Here is a 10,117-nt window from a genome sequence, read left to right on the forward strand (position 1 = left end):
ATTGGATCATATCCAAAAATAAACAAACAAACAAACCAAATACATTGCCCAGACCAAGGATCTGAAGTGTTTCTCCTATATTTTCTTCTAGTATTTCCATAGCTTTGGGCCTTACATTTAAACCTTCAATCCGTTTTGACTTGATATTTGTAGCTGGTGAGAAATGAGCATCTTGTTTCACCTTCTGCATGTGGCTACCTAACTTCCCCAGCACCATTTATTGAAGAGACTGTCCTTTCCCCATTGCAAATTCTTGGCTGTAATGTGTGTCTCTTTTCTGTCCCACTTTTCTGTGTGTCCATTTTTATACTATGCGGTGCCTTTTATCACAGCTTTGCCTCCAGGTTGTTCTCTTTGTCCAGGATCATTTGGCTGCTTGTATTCTTTTGTATTTCAATACAAATTTAAAAATTATTTTTCTCTGATTCTGTGACGAATTGCACTGACATTTTTGATAGGGCTTACATTGAATCTGTGGATTGTTTTGGATAATGTGGGCATTTTAACAATACTAATTTTTTCAATTCACAAACATGTGTTTTTTTCTTTATTTCATCGAGTTTTGGTGGTTTTTATTATTTGTTTTGGGTATTTATATTATTTTACTTTACCACTTTGGCTAAATTTATTCCTAGGTGTTTTATTTTTGTAGGCATTATAAATGGGATTATTCTCTTGATATATTTTTTCAGATAGCTATTAGTATATAGAAATAATAGCAGTCTTTGTGTGTTGATCTTATATCTTGAAACTTCATTGCTTTTTTAAAATATTGGTTCCAGTGTTTTTTTAGTAGAGTCTTAAGATTTTCTATATACCAGGTCATGTCATCTGCAAACAAGGACTGTTTGCCTTGCTCCTTTCCAGTTGAATGAGCTTTATTTATTTCTCTTGTCTGATTACTATGGCCCGGACTTCTGGTACCATGTTAAATAAAAGTGATGAACATCAGCATCCTCGTCTCCTTCCAGATCTTGGAGGGAAAACTTTCAAATTTTCCATCTTCAGTATGTATTAGCTATGGATTTGTAACATACAGCCTTTATTGTGTTAAGGTATAATATTTATATTCCTAGTATGTTGAACATTTTTATTATAAAGGGGTGCTGAATTTTATCAAATGATTTTTCTGTCTGTTGAAATGATAATATGGTTTCTGTGCTTGATTTTGTTAATGTGATATAACACACTTATTGAAATATGTACATTGAACCAATCTTGCAACTGGGAGTGAATTCCAATTGATAAAAGTGAATGACTTTTTAAAAAAATATCTTTATCTTATTTATCTATTTTTATGTGGTGCCGAAGATCAAACTCAGCACCTCGCACATGCTAGGTGAGCACTCTACCACTAAGCCCCAGCCCCAGCCCCGTGAATGACCTTTTTAATGTGCTGTTGAATTTGATTTACCAATATTTTTTCAGGATTTTGCATCTGTGTTTATCAGGAATATTGGCCTGTAGTTTTGTTTTATTGTTGAGTCCTTAGGAAAAAGAGAACTCTTAAGGAAAAAGAGAATTCTTAAGGAAATAAAATCAGAGATGAAAATAGAGGACATTTTAATTGATAGCAAAGAAATACAAAGGGTCATAAGAAATTATTATGAACAATTATATGCCAATAAATTAGGAAAGCTAGAAGAAGTGAATTAACTTACAGGGTATAGGGAGGTATGTCATAGCTCAGTGGTAGAGCACTTGCCTCAAATAGGTAGAGCCCTGTGTTCCATCCCCAGCATCGTAAAATAAATAAATAAATAAAATAAAATTACTGGGCATATACAATTATCAAATACAAGGGAAATAGAAGGGGGAGTTTAAGATGGTTAAATGGAGCTGCCATGCTTACCTCCTCTATAGAGGACCAGAGGAATAGGTGCATAACTGCATCTTGCAGTGAATAACTATGAAAAGCACTGGAAATCAGCCAGAGAAAGACTGGAATCTTCTAAGATTCAGACACTTGAGACAATAGCATAGAAATATTCCAACATCTGCTACCCTGGCTCCACAGTGGTAGTAGGGTAAGTCTCTCCTTTGGAGGAATAAGGGTGAATGAGAGAGTCCCAGCAAACTATCAGCAATCCTAGCTGATAGACTTTCCAGTGGAAAGTCTCACAATCCTCATGGGCTTGTAACCCACTTAACAGGTAACCTGAAATCTGCTGGGCATGATGGTTATCCCAGTGGCTCAGGAGGCTGAGGCTGGAGGATTGCAGGTTCTAGGCCAGCCTCAGCAACTTAGCAGAACCCTAAACAACTTAGTGAGACCCTGTCTCAAAATAAAAAATAAAAAGGGCTGGGGATGTGGTTCAATGGTTAAATGCCTCTGGGTTCAAGCCCTCCACAGAAAGAAAGAAAGAAAGAAAGAAAGAAAGAAAGAAAGAAAGAAAGAAAGAAAGAAAGAAAGAAAAAGTAACCTGAAATCTTTATAGTAGCCTACTTTGGAAAAGGATTTCATCATCTCCAGCCAACCCCCAGTGTTCTACAGGGAGGAACCATTTTGACAATTGAGCTATTATCTGAGTTTGGACTGCTAAACTCAGTAGTTTGGTAGGGATAAGAAATTATTGCATATTCCTATCTCTGAAACTATAGACATTTCATTTCACTGGTTTAAAAGGAAGTAGCTTCTTTTGTAATCCAACGTGGCCAACAAGGTGACTGTTACCTAAGCCTGCTAGGTGTTCTGCACTATAGGGGATGGGTGTTGGGAATCAGGAGATTGGGGAGCTTGCTCTCTTGAACCAAGGACATGTGCAGATTTGCATCAGGGCCAGAATTGGAGGCAATTGTCCATGTGGTTCCCACCACCCCCTCTTCCTGTGCCATGCATGGGGCCTGCTACTGACAGGTGTGGAAAGAACACTGTAGTTCTGATGCTGACCTGACTGTGGGAGTGTCAGAGGGAGCCTCCAGCAACATCTCAGCACCGGTGTCTCTCTACCTCTGGATGAAAGGGCAAAAGAGTCCTGGAGAGGAACTTTGCCCAGCTCTGGCCCTGTTCCTCTCCCAGTCAATCCCAGGCCAGCACCTTTAGCTGAAGGAATTTATAGAAGAAAAGTCCTGGCTATTGACCCACTCATTGGCACACAAGGGTAGGGGAGCCAAGGTCCTGCTCCTGAGTAGGCACACCCTCAGTAGTAGTTGAGAGAAAAGTCACAATTCGTATGGATACCAGACCTGCCTCTCTCTCACAGCCAACCAACCCAGTAGCTTGTCTGACCAGTCCTTGCTGTTAGGTGAATGCCACAGAAGGGTTTCTGTAGTTCCTGCCACCACTCTCCCTTGGAAGCATTGGGTCAGTACCTCTGTTTCATCAGAGAAAAAGTGTTTCAAGCCCTGAACCACCACTGGTGCATCCTGTGCCAGAGACTTACGTGTAATAGAGCCAACATCAAAAGTACCTGAGGAAACCCCCATTGACCAATAAAGACCACTAGTTCCATCGTATGAGTATCCATATAGCGTATACCCCACACATTTCCCTAATCTTGTGAAAACATGGATGTATCTATGTACAGGAGTCATATGGAATGCCAAGTAGACATGACTAGAAAAGATGTTTACCACAACATATTATAGTCAAACTGTTAAGAGTAAAAGACAAAACAAGAATTTAAAAATATGCAAAAGAAACTTGCCAAGGTTTGTTTAGGAGCAGTACCTATTGCCTAATAACAGAAAACCTATAGGCCCAAAGGGATGGAAATGAGGTACTACAAGTCCTGAAATGAAATAATTGCCAAATAAGCATTCTAATGGGGAGGGAGAAATTCCATGAAAATAGAAAAGAGATCAATGAAGTAGAGGAAGGGGATGGAAGTGGAGGAGAAAAAGAGAGGAAGTGTGTGGAATAAACCTACTATCTTATGTAGTATATGATTATACAACAGTGAATTTCACCTTTAGGTATATCTATAATGCACTATATAGAAATAGAAGAAAGGCCAATAGATAGAGGAAAGGGAACAGGGGGAGAGAAGAGGAGAAGGGAAGGGGAAATTCTGGGGACCTAATTGGAGCAAATTATATTTCATGTTTGTCTAATTATGTAAAAATAAACCCCAATAGTATGTATAAATACAGATCACTAATAAAAATTTTTATAAAGAATACTATACCATCAAAGAAATCCTCCAGAAATGAAGAAGAAATAAAATATTTTCAAGCTAAGCAAAAACCAAGGGGATGTGTAATCACCAGACCAGCCTTAAAAGGAATCCCACATCCAGAAGTGAAAGAAAGATAAGTGCCATCGTGAAAACCTGTGGAAGTATAAATGCCACTAGAAGAATGGGCATAAAAAAGAGAAATAGAAAATAATGAAACATTATCAGTATTAAATCACAAAATGAACAAGAGAAAAAGAAAAGAATAAAGAATATTTGAAACAATTAGGAAAAAAATTCAGCAAAATGCCCTCACCTATCAACCATTAACCTTGAATGTAAACAGACTATATTCTCCAATTAAAAGATACAGACTTGTTGGTTGGATGAAAAAAAATGAAAACGAAAAAGAGAAGATAATCCAACAATAGGCTGAGTACAATAAACTTACTTGACTAGTAAAGATACACATCCTCAAACAGACTGAAAGGTAAAGGGTGAAAAATTATACTAGAAGTAAATGGAAACCTAAAGCAAGCAGGAGTAGCTATTCTTATATCTAAACTTTAATACAAGAACTTTAAGAAGACACAGGAAGGTCACTATATTGTTATGGGCCAGGCTAGATGGGCAATGACCAAATAGACTCCATTTTACCCTGAGACTCCATGTCATGTAAAAAATGCTTCTCCCATGGGAAAGCCCCACCTCTGTACCCAACAATAGTTGCTTAGCATAGCATGTTTGGCAACACAAAATGGCAATCTTATACAATGTAAAATTGTTCTCTCTTTGGTTCCTATTTTTCTTGACCATGTATCCTGATTGTCTAGATGTAACTATTCTTTAACTTGTACTCAGCTAGGGACATTTTGACCCACTCCCCCTTCTGCTTATGATTTTAGATCTCATGATATTTCTTTATGAATGTAGTGAATCATAGCAACAGCCACTTATGATTAATATGGTTTTGAACTATAATAGGTGTACTCAAACCCTGGGAGAGAGTTGAAGGGTGTAGACTTGCAGCCTAACCCTTGGCCTGCAAGTTGAAGGATCCCGACTGCCAACTGGTGAATAAAGTTTCTGTCTTCTGCTCCAAGACTTACTGAGTGATTTATTGCAATTTCGCAATAACAATATGTTTACCAAGGGATTAATTCAACAAGAAGCTATAATGATTACATGTCTATTTGTATCTAATGTTGGAGCACCCAGTTTTACAAAGCAAACATTGTTAGACTAACAGGGAGAGATAGGTTCCAATACAGTAATAGTGAGGGATTTCAAATACAGTTCATCCAAGAAATAATAAACAAATAAACTTCAGAGGTGAGCAATACTATAGATCAAGTGGATTTAACAGACATTTACAGAATATTAATCCAAAAGTTGCAGGATATGCATTCTTTTCATCAGTGTATGGGACATTCTCTTGTATACACCATATATTAGGCCACAATTCAAAGTTTAACAAATTCAAAAAATCAAGATCTTATCCTCTGCAGCCTGAACACATCAGCATCTGTCTTTCCCATTTCAAGAGACACCCCTTTCACGTAACTTTCATTACAGTCCATTCTCATAAATGTTCTGATTTATTAGAATTTGTTACTGTTAGTCCTGCACTGTGGCTAACTTACAAGTCAAATTTTGCGATGGATACGGATGTCCAGGAAAAATACAGGGTTATGGAGTTCAGGATTCTCTGGGGTCTTGGAACATGTCCCATGTGATTGGAGGACCACTGCACTGCCCCCCAGGTTACAAACTTTTCACCTGTGTCACGATACTCCATGACCATCAGAGGGCAAGTGAGGGGGCCTTGCCTGCACAGGATCTTTCTGAATAGGATGGCAGCTTAAATGTCCCTTTGGAAGTCACCTCGGCCACCCCATCTGAAACAGCACTCCAGTAACAGTTCGATCTCCATGCTCAGCTGCTGTATTTCTTCATAGCATATATTATTACCTGATAACAAATGGTATTTTTATTATTATCATTATTGCCAGTCTCTCTGGCCAAACATAGGCTTCTTTAGGGCAGTGACTGTTCCCATCACCTCTGTGTTCCTGGCACCTAGAACTACACACAACACAAACTAGGTAGTGAATGATCCACTATTAGATGAATAGCAGAGAACACTGCCCGGGTCAGCGGCCTCTTCCTGCAGACCCTCTATACCAGGTTTCTAAAGACAATGGCTTCTCTTCCCCAGAGCAGCCACACAGGTGTCCCTGGGATCTTCAGGGGATTGTTCCGGGTTCCTTATATTGACATCCTATCTGAGCATCTACACACACCCTGCTGTATACTTAAATCAGCTCTAGAGACTTAAAATACTTGATACAATGCAGATGTTATATCAAGAGTTTTAACAGCTATATTGTATTGTTTCAAGGGTAATGATAAGAGAAATGTCTGTACTCTTCAATACATTTGCAACTCTTATTAATATTTTCCATGTGTGATTGTGGAGTCCGTGAATGTGGAACCCAGGGATAAGACGGCCCTCTGAACTGTACTTAAAGTGACAGCAGAGCAGAGCCTAGCCTCGCCTCTGATGCCTGCGGGAACTCAGGATCAGACCCGGAGGGAAAGGAAGGGGGTTCCCTGGATGGTCCTGCAGGCCCAGCTGTCCAGAGGGAGTATGGAGTCACATTAGTCAGAAAGAAAAGCCAGGTTCAAGGGGGGACATGTTGATGATGGTCACTGGACAACTTCAGAGGCCAAGGGCACAAGCCAACGCTGGGAAAAAGTGGGCCTGGAACTGAAGGAGGTCGCCTCACCAGGGAGGGCAGCTGCAGGTGACAGTCTCCACCTGTGACTCTGAGGGCCCCAATGCCACCCAGTGTGTGGGACAGAGTTAAAAACTGCCCTAAGAAGCACTGCATTGGAGACGGACAGAGTTCAGGCAAGAGGCTTCACATTACAAGAAGATGCGCTGGACAGTGTACATGCTGCTCCACACAGAGAGTGCCCACTCACCACAGCTCTGGGAAGCACATGACAAAGAACAGCATTTTTAAAACAAGTGCCTCAGTCTGTTTTCTGTTGCTATGACTGAATACCACAGACTGGGTAAGTTTTAAAGAAGGGAGGTTTATTTGGCTCATGGTTCTGGAGGCTCCAGGAGCACAGTGTTGGTGTCTCTAAGCGTCTGATGAGGGCCTCATGCTGCATCCCGTGGCAGAGGGCAGCACATGGCGAGGTAGCAAGTATGCCAGCTTGGGTCTCCTCCGCTCCTTAAAAAGCCCCTAATGGCATGGTGGGGGGCCACACCTCGTGACTTCCCATCTCAATTACCTCCACCAGACTTCACCTCCAAATACCAAAAATATATCAATTTGGGGATTCATTTCCCACACATGAACTTTGGGGGAACATATTCAAACTATAGCAATAAGGACATTAAAATCTAATGATTTTTGCAAGCAAAATCTTTTCTAAAACCATAACAAAGTCTGTCTTTTCTTTCTTCAATTGGAAGCCATCTTTTTTCTACAAAAACCAGAATCAGGTTAACCACTGACCAGCAACAAAAGACCTCTCAGTCCTTAATTAAGTTTTCAAAGGTACATTTGTGCAGAATAGAGTTTTAGTTCAGTTGCAAAGAACCATGTGAGAGAGGTACTTCACTTTTCTTGCAACTTCAAGGATTATCTAACAATATCACTGATGCATTCTGGAATCCATGCTCCATATTTTCCTGCCCAAATTGAGACATCTTCCCAACCAAAAAAAAAATTATATATATATATATATATATATATATATATATATATATATATATATATATATGTTTTAATACAGTAAAAACTACATTAATAAAACTCCTCCTTCTTTAGACAAGATGTTCTCAGTATCTGATACTACTTAAAATATGAAAAATGCACATTAGAAACTACTTTCTGTAGCCTGTCCACTCAAGAATCAACTTGGTTCCTAATGGAAATGGGATGATTTTCCACCTGCCCTGAACGGCTTCCAGCTACAGGAAGGAAAAGAATGAGTTCTGTCCAGCCTGGAAGAGAAGCCGGCACTGAATAGTATTGAGGAAGGAAGGAAGAGGGGGGGGAAGGAGTGGGGAGGGAGAGGAAGGGGAGGGACTGAACAGATGGGGGGGCGACAGCCAGGCTCAGAATGCCCAGCCACCAAGAACGCGCCCTCTTCACAGTGAAGTCCTGAACACCTCCAGTCATGAATGCGTCTCCCAGCAGAGGGCTAGGACACCACTGCAAAGAATTGGAGCTATTTTTTTTCTCTTTTTCATAATGAGTAACAGTAGCATCTGCCAAAACTCGTCCCTGACCCACCCGCCTATCTTTCCCCTCCCCATCTGTGAGCTCTCCTCCTACCTATCATGAAAACAAACCCGCAGCTCCCCAGGCTCTTCCAGTAACCATCCTTCATTCACCAACAGCAACAAAGACATTTATGAGGCTTGTCAACATGTGGCCCTCCGCTAGACATTGTCCGAACAGAGTTAACAGACTCCGTCTTTGAGAAGCCTCCTAAAAGAGATTAGTGTTTGGTTTTTATAAATTTGACCACCAGAAAAACTCAGGGTGCATGCCCTGTTAACAGCAGGTCTGTGGCTTTGGGGACAAAGTGCAGCATATGTTATAAGCTCCTATAAATCAAAGAGTCCTCTCAGGCACCGTCAGCCAGTGGGCAAGGCAGGGATCTCCAAACGTGTGAAAGCAGCCCCTTCTGAGGAATGTCCCCCTCTTCCTCCTGTAATGCATGGAAGCTGCTTTTGTCCCTGAGATAGTGGGGTCCCATTTAGGACACTGCCGACCAGAGCTCCCCGAATACCCGAACCATGTCACTGACACACAGTAAGCGATGATAATCCAGGACAGTTTTGCCCTACGTGCACATCACTTCATCCAAGGGACTGTCCAGGTACAAAAGAGAGCTCACTGAAAAACAGAAATGGGCCGCTCTGATTTTTGCTTTTCAAGAGTAGCGGCGGGGGGGGGAGTCATCTTTCAAGAATACATAAAAAGTTAATTTTTCCTTAAGACACATCTTTTCACATTTTGAAATACAATAAGGCCTGAATTATTATAACCCAAAAAAATAAAGATATCTGGGATTTTCTTGTAGGGAAGTTCAAATGGTGGAAGAGCATTTGAAATCTTCAGTCTTCCTGAAGATCAGAAGGACTTTCAGAATAATGCATTTTCCCTCTCAACAAAGGACATCTGCAAGGCTTAATCTGCTGAAAAGAATCATTCTGACAGTCTTAATGTATTCTTTTCAGGAAAGCCCTGTTCAGAGAATTCCATAGGAAAAAAAAAAAGAAAAACCAGTACCTCAGGACGGCACCAATCTAAAACCATTATGGTCCTTTATAAATAGAAGAGGCCAAAGTGTTTTCAATATATTTCAGATATTAGATCAGGCTAGGAAATAGGAATGATAATCCTGAATATTATTTATTTTTCACCTTCCCTTGGTGGAGTGATATTAAAACAAATTCTTGAATGGTTTGCCAATCTTTCAAAGAACATCTCCCAAGAAAGAAAGCCACTTTCAGAATCCTGCTGTAAGACAAAAAATATCCTTAAGGTAGGAAACACTAAACTGCATGCACCTCACAATGGAGAACACTAACCTCAAGAATAAGAATAATTATAGTGTGGTGTGATCACAAGGCAGCCTGCGTGGGGCGGTGGGCAGTCAGACTGTTTTGTAAACATTTTCCCAAAGGGGACTAATCCTGCAGGAGAATTAGCATATAAGGAATGCCAATGACTCTTCTCAGACCACTGGTCAGCTGAAGTGAAAGACCCAGGTGTAAATTCTTGATTCTGGTCTGCTAATTGAACCGACCCGTGCATTAATGATTGGGAGGATTCTATCTCAGGGCCGATATGGAGGAAACCCAGAGTGATTCTTCCCTTCAATTCTGGCTTTGCTCTTTCCTTCTGTTTCCCAGAAGAACAAAGGTCCTCAAGGGCCTGGAATCTCCCCCTCCTGCATCTTCTGGCAAA

This window comes from Callospermophilus lateralis, unplaced genomic scaffold (genome assembly GCF_048772815.1).
Source record: "Callospermophilus lateralis isolate mCalLat2 unplaced genomic scaffold, mCalLat2.hap1 Scaffold_82, whole genome shotgun sequence".
Classification (NCBI taxonomy): Eukaryota; Metazoa; Chordata; class Mammalia; order Rodentia; family Sciuridae; genus Callospermophilus; species Callospermophilus lateralis.